This window comes from Heloderma suspectum, chromosome 1 (assembly GCF_057233095.1).
Source record: "Heloderma suspectum isolate Gila_16-S chromosome 1, 16-S_ref, whole genome shotgun sequence".
NCBI lineage: Eukaryota > Metazoa > Chordata > Lepidosauria > Squamata > Helodermatidae > Heloderma > Heloderma suspectum.
The window spans coordinates 346,083,678-346,091,028 of record NC_139458.1 but is presented as its reverse complement, the minus strand read 5'-3'; the positions used below and the strand labels follow the sequence as shown (position 1 = coordinate 346,091,028).

At 38.0% G+C, this 7,351-nt stretch overlaps 1 long non-coding RNA gene across 1 annotated transcript; it reads right to left on the bottom strand.

The window, feature by feature from the left end:
* Window positions 1–290: 290 nt before the first annotated feature.
* On the bottom strand, window positions 291–7,074 carry LOC146359632 (uncharacterized). The gene is made up of 3 exons (XR_014786729.1): window positions 6,959–7,074; window positions 3,457–3,729; window positions 291–1,806 (listed from the first exon to the last, which is right to left on the bottom strand). It is a non-coding gene; the product is annotated as an uncharacterized LOC146359632 (long non-coding RNA).
* Window positions 7,075–7,351: the final 277 nt, after the last annotated feature.

Genomic DNA, 7,351 nt, shown 5'->3' with positions numbered 1-7,351 from the left:
TTTTCTTTCAAACTGAAATGTTTAACTTTTTTGTGTGTTTCCTCTCTAACTAAACAAATAATAACTAAAGGATTATCCAAAGAAGTCAGTGTACATACATTCTGGCAGTCACTACAGGCCAAGTAAAACAAAATAGGAACTACATTAGTGTACAGCCTATGGTGATTACACAAACAAAAAAAAAGCTGCTAATTAACGATACAATAATTGAATATTGATCACAGTTTGTCAACTTAAAAATAATTACATTCCCTGCTCTTTCTTTCTTTCTTTCCTTCTTTCTTTCTTTTAAATTCACCGAGAAATCATTAATGATTTTAAGGTAAATGATGAGTTACTCTTTCAGTAATGCTTAGTAATTTCCTGAAAGGTATATTTTACTTTAAATAAATATACATTTTGGACGATGCTCAGTTCTTATAATGAGACATCTGAGATTGTCTTGGGCATAGAACTAAATATCTGCAACTTTGCATTTTATTATTATTGTTATTGTTATTATTTTACAAAATTCTAATAATTTAAGAGTGCAATCCTATGGCTGCTAGTCAGCAGCTAGAAGGCCATAGGATAGGTGAATTCCCTGAGGACATCCCCCACCCCGTGCTGCCTCTGGCAGCACAGAACGGCCCTGTGATCCACGCTCGGAAGAGGAGCGTTCCTGGGGGTGGGTCAGGCCGGGGAAGTCGGAAATCCGGTAGGACACATCCAACGTGTTGTTCAGCTGCTACTTCCCCCGCTCCAACTTCCTGCAGCTAGACAGCTGAAATTGGCTGTCTAGCTGCAAATGCGGGCGGCTGAAGCACGGACGATCTCCTCCGTGTTTCTCCTGTCCTGTTTTGGATAGATGGCCACCTATCCCAGTAGGATTGCTTCCTCCAGGAACTAACAAGACAAGAAATGTCATCTGGACTCAAGAATAATGGTCTAGTTCAGCTTTCCCCAACCTGGTGTTCTCCACAATTCCTAGGATTCCTGTCTTTTGGCCATGGTGGACAGGTCTGATGGGAGTTGAAGGTCAAAACATTTAGAGGGTACCAGATTGGGAAAGGTTGGTATAGCTAGATCAGCTTTTGTTCTTCCATTAATAGCCAGCTAGCTTCCAGGGGGATGTTTGGAACCAAGGCACCACAATGATATTCATCGTCTATAGTTAGTCTCCTGCATCTAGCAGTGGGGGTTTGCCCTTTGGATACCATAGCTACCACCTACCAATAAACCCATACTCCATGTAATTATCCAATTATTTTTTGAAGCTATAGTGGTAATCACAGCACTCTGCTGCCATGAATTCTAAAGGCTAATTATATGTTGAGAGGGTGAATAATTCCTTTTGTCTGTTTGAAACCTCCTGGGTACTAATTTCAGTCCAATGTTTCTGTATCTGGTCATTCAATGAATAATTTTTCAGTGGCACTTTAATATTAAATATAAGTGCTTCCTCTCTTGTCAATTTTTTGTATCTTTTTACATTTGTTCTTGCTTTTAACCAAACATTTTAAAAGTTCAATCCCATGCATATGTACTCAGAAATAAGTCCATGAAGTTCAATTAAAATTACTCTGAGATAAGTGTATATGATTGCTGCCTCAGCTTACTATTTTGCCATTTTTCTAACAATTTTGACCTAGTATCTTTTTTCTAGCTCAGCATATGGCAAACATGTCTGAAAAATATGATAGCCAAAAGCTCCTGGGTCCCTTTTTTCAGAAGGAAAATTAGGTGATCACTTGCTGAAAATGTCGTTTTTGCTGCACAGAGAGGATGCTTTGGTCCAGAAATGATATTTTCAGCCAAAGCTTCATTCTACAGTAATGAAATAAAAAATTAATCAGATCTCACACTGTTCTTTTAGCATTCAGCATCTAGTAATTTTTATAGCAAACTCTGAACACTTATACAAATAAAACTTCTCATGCAATGTAAGTTTACTAATGCTATAATAAGAGAATAGAGAATACAACAATTGTTAACAACTATCAAAATTCCACCAGGAGAATCTGGTAGCTAAATGGATTATTCATTGATATTTCACCTTTGGGACTTGAGCTCTGCATGAAATGGCTGAAAATCATTCCTATCAGTCGAGTGAAAAAAAAAAATAGACCAGAGTGAAATTAAGTTGATGGTTTCAGTTATTTCAGTTCTCGAGTTCTAAATAATACTGCTTTTAAAACCATCCACTCGACAAAATGTAATGGGGAAAAAGTCATATTTGGAGACACAGTGTACTTGCATTGATGCATGCGCACGTGTGCGCACACACATACACACACACACTGAGGACAACCTAGACTTCAACATTGATGGTTTTGTTGAAAACTGTGTTTACAACACTGAATGCTGTTTCACACATTATGATGGCAAATCTGATTTGCCACAGCGAGTATACTCAGCTGGCGGCTTCAACTAATTACTGCTCAATGATGACTGTACATGCATGATTCAAATGCCTGTCAAATTCTCATTCTAAAGTGTTAGGTATATATTTCATACTAGTGATGTATGAACTCTCCCTCAACTCAGTTTAGAACAAGATCAGCTAAAATGAGCGATTCCCCACCCCCCTCCTCACATCAGAAAAATAATTCATTTTTCCAACACTGAAATTTGGACCCTGTCACTCTCCTCCTGGTGATATCAAACGTCCCCACAAGCTTCATGAGCATCCCTAAGTTCCCATGAGCACCTCAGCCCTGCTTCACTGCCCCCTTTGTTTCACCAAATACTTACTTGGCAATGCTAGTAGTAGCAACAATGGGGAGACCCACAGAAAGTCTCTTCCTCTATTCCATCTTTCCCAAACATGGTGCCGTCCAAATGTTTTGGAATACAACTTCTAGCATTCCTGACCCTTGGCCATGCAGTCCAAAACATCTGGAGGGAACCAGGTTGGAGAAAGCTGTTGTATTCCTTCCTGGCATGTGGGACTCTAGGTAATGTAGTTCTCCATTGCACCCAAGTCCTCAGTATGGACAACAGATGCCCTAGAAATGGCATGTCCTAGGGGTCTTTGTACAAACGTGTCTGTACTCAGCTGCCCTAGAATGCAGCATTTCTCAGTATTCCTGTGTGCCTGGGTCATTGCCATTCAGCATTCAAGATGGAATGGAGGCCTTCAAGAGAGGGCTCTCCACTGTTGCATCCACTACTAGATAAGTTTTAGAGGAAGGGAGGGGGAGACTGGAGTGGTGGGGATTCATGGTTGTGTCAATTAGCTCATTACAAGTTGGATACAAATGTCACTGGAATTTGGGCTTAGCTAGTAATGAGTACAGGGTGTTGAAACTCTCAGGTATGCTATTATGATCCCTCCAGTTCCAAACCTCATGCTATTACTATTAAAAATATCTTGGTACACTCATCAAAGTGTGAAGTGGGCCTTTGTAGATTAGAGTTCTGTGTAAGAATTCATTGTAAGGGTGGGGAAAAGTAGCTTTCAATAGTTCTTATTACCTCTATAATTAAGAACTAGTTGACACATTATCTTTTTCTACAAACATTCATCCTGTGACATAGTTTCATCATGTTGGTTCTCTGCCTAATATGGTGGTGGTGGTGGTAGTGATGATGCATCACATATTGAGTTAATACATGCTACCAAATGAGACATAACAATGGTATGTCCATATCTCTGAATGAGTGTTTATCCCATTATGTATAAAGTGGGGACACAGATTTACTATCTTCTTCTTCTTCTTCCTCTCTCTCTCTCTCTCTCTCTTTAATCTGAAAGACAGAGTAACAAGCATTTGGTTACATACCTGAAGGTTGCAGCTTTCAGAACACTCAGATGAACATATACCACATCCATTTAGTTCAGGAAAGCAAACATATTCTGACTGTAGAATGGGGTTTCTGAAACATTGTCATTATGACAAATCCAATACAGTCTGAGTGAAATAATTTGCCTTTGTTGTTCTGTAAACCTCTCTAGTTTACTCATTCTTTGCAGGTTACTGCATTTTCTTCTTAGAGATTCTACCATGTGAAGCTGCTTGAAAGAGAAGGTATTGGCTTGGTTCACTTGACATACCATGCTCACTGGGAGTTGTTTAACCCCCAGTGAGCCTTGGCTAAGCATATATGAGAAATTTGTTTAAGTTCATTTTTTTATCAGGACCAGTTCGCACCTTCTGAACTGAACAAAGACTCAGGCACAATCTGCCGTCAAAGTCCGTACATTTCCAAGCTTACAATGTGATTCGTAGACCCATACAAATGTGTCCAACAGCTTGCATACATTTGAAAAATGTGCATGAAAAAATGCATACTTTTGAAAAGCTGCACAAGCTTTAATCAATGGGGAAAAAATGCATACATTTCAAAGATGCACACAATTGATGTGTACATTTGTAAAAATATGTATGAAAATATGCATGGATTTTCATGCGAAAAGAAAAATCAAAGCTCACAATCTGATATTGACTCGAGACAGAATGAGCTTCAAGATGGAATTCGGAGGACTTCAGCAAGCTTATGTTTTGCTGATTCGCACACCCCTAGCTGTAGTGCATGCCAGATAACATTTATGCAATCCCTGTTCGGGGCGATTGGGGGCTGGCCATGTCATGTGAACCCAGCCACTGTGGGTTATTTGAGGGTTAAGCAACCCTCGTATAACTCTCAGTTTGTAGTAGGGTTATACAAGCGTTATTGAAGCCTCAAATAACCCACAGTAGCCAGGTTCGCATGACACAGCAACACCCTAATCAGGGGTTGCATATTTAAAATGTTGCCTGGCACATGTCATGACTCATCGTGGGTTGAACAACCCCTGATAAGCATGGCATGGTTTTTGAACTGGGCCATTAATTAAAATTAACTTTCTTCTGCACTCTCTCCAATGCAGCTTTACTGTGTACTCTAACCAAAAGAATAAACGTATAAGATGACAGAAGGGAAGCACTGGTATGTTCCAGATAGGCATTGTATATGCTCTATGTGATTGAGATATTTTTTCGGTCAAGACTAGAGTCACATTGTGTCCTATTTTACAGACAGTTCTGTATTTTGGAGGCATCCTCCATTTGAAGTTCCCAATCCACCTGGTTTAAAGATGAAGAGCACAAGAAGGGAGAGCAAGTACCAGGATAACAGACTGAGCAGGCACACAGCTCCCTGGTCATAGTCTTTCCCTCTAGCAAAACGTATTTAAAAAAAATTATAGTTCCTAAATTTGCATCTGTATGTAACAATTAGTATATGCAAATATTATATACATTTGTATCCTCTTTCAGCCTCTTTTTTGGTGATCCATTTCTTCTTTTTGGGTAATATATAAGTCTAGACACTATTATTCTTGGCACTGAATCATCTTTTTATTATTGACAGATAGGTTTCAGTGATACAGAAATTGTGCAATCTTAAAAAAATGTCTACCCATTATTAGCATTCTTTCCCTTTCCCCTACTCGATGGTCTTATAGGCCCTTTCCAACCCTATTATTCTATGATTCTATACTTTCCCAGAGCAGCTGGATTAGAAGGCATGAAAAAATGGAGTTATGATTCTTTGTTAACCTGTTTTAGAAAAGCCTTTAATTTTCTGACATTTTTGTGGACCTCTTCAAAGTCTACTGCAAGCCCATGAATCACAGTTTAAAGAACACTGTCTTCTTTTTGCTTAATATTTTTAGGGTGGCTATTCAAAGAGAAGCTCTCTGTTTAGTCTGTGAATCTCTCATGGATATGGAGATTTATTAATTGTACAAAATTGGATTTACAGTGCCTCACATAGGAGATTATTAAAATGAACATTACCATCTGACATCTCCCATATTATGAAAGTATCTGTAAACATTTGTTCAAGAGCTACCACAATTTACTGTCGCAAAACATTTTTATTTCTTAGATTAGAGCAACATACATTCTGTTCTCAGAACTCTCCAATATTATTCCACTCCTAGCAACCTCCCTCCTAAAAATTGCTATGCTCCATTTAATGAGATTAGAGGATATTAGCAAACCTGTTATTCTAAACCATTGTGTGGGAATGTGTGAAAAAAATTAGAAGCCACCTGAAACATCCTGCATACATAGAAGATTTTCAAATATGGTTCACTGCAAAAGGCTTGATTAGGTGGATATGTTTGCAATCACTAATTCTCTTCAATGGGGTCATAGAATTGGTTCAGATGCTCAGGAAATTTCAATTACAAAGCAAAACAGGCTACATCTGCCACCAGTCTTTTCCCATCCACCCCCTTCAAATCTAATATTGCTTTTAGCAATATTGCTTTTAGCAATATTACATTCCATTGGAGTTCAAATAATTGCTTTCTATCTGATTGCCATAATTTCACATTCATATCTCTTCAGGATTTAGCCTACATTTTAAAAAAAATAACATGCTTTTCAAACATACCTGTAAAAATTATGTTTAGCTAGAAAATTCAAATTAACTTCTATAAATCTGAAAGCCTACAATCATTAAAAAAAGATTTGATATTTACAACATGATTCTTCCCAGTCCCTCTTTGCAGATACACAACACATAGGTTTGTTGCAAATTTTCTGGACAACTGCTATTCTATCAGTACATCACAGAAGCAGATTCAGGAAATTGTCTCCACACACTGAACTGGATTGGAATTAGCATTCTCATTAAAAGAATTACATGATTTCCCCTTGAACTGCAGTAGAAGCAACAGTTTAGAAAAAAACTTGAAATTCCTTTTCAGTAAATGCAATTGGTTAATTTTTTTAATACCAAGTTTGAAGCTGCTCAGTATTACACAAAATCTACTACTTACCAGGTGCCACAGGTTTCAGACATGGGTTTGCTGCACATTGCCTATGAAACTATCCTAAGGTGCAATGTTTTCCTTAGACATGCCTTATGTCTTCTCAGCTAGGGAACTGGACTAGTGGACTAGGAAGCTATAAGGGATTATTTTGTTGTACTTGCCCATATAAATACAACTGCCTGCAACACAATGCTTTACTAGGGCAATTACCTGTTTAAAGAACTGCTACTTCTTACTTAGCCAGTACCATTGATCCTCTGTTCTGAATAGAGATGTCTTGCCACGTCTAGACTTTTTCTTCCTCAAACCCAGACCACTCAGTGTTCCTGTTTGGGGCAATATTTATTTATATAATGGTTATTAAAATCTACATTCACTTTTGTTTTATCATACCACAAATAACCATGCCACCCATATCTCAATTCATATCCTTCTAGTTCTAAAAGTCTTCTATTTTTCAACGTCACCCATTCCTTCATCCACATCAAGCAGCAGGCAGAAAATTAGGTTTTAAAATCTGGTAATCCCAAACCACCTCTTTCCTTTGCATCTTGTAAAAGTTTTATTTTAACTGTTGGTTTTTTTGCTTGCCATATAAACTTC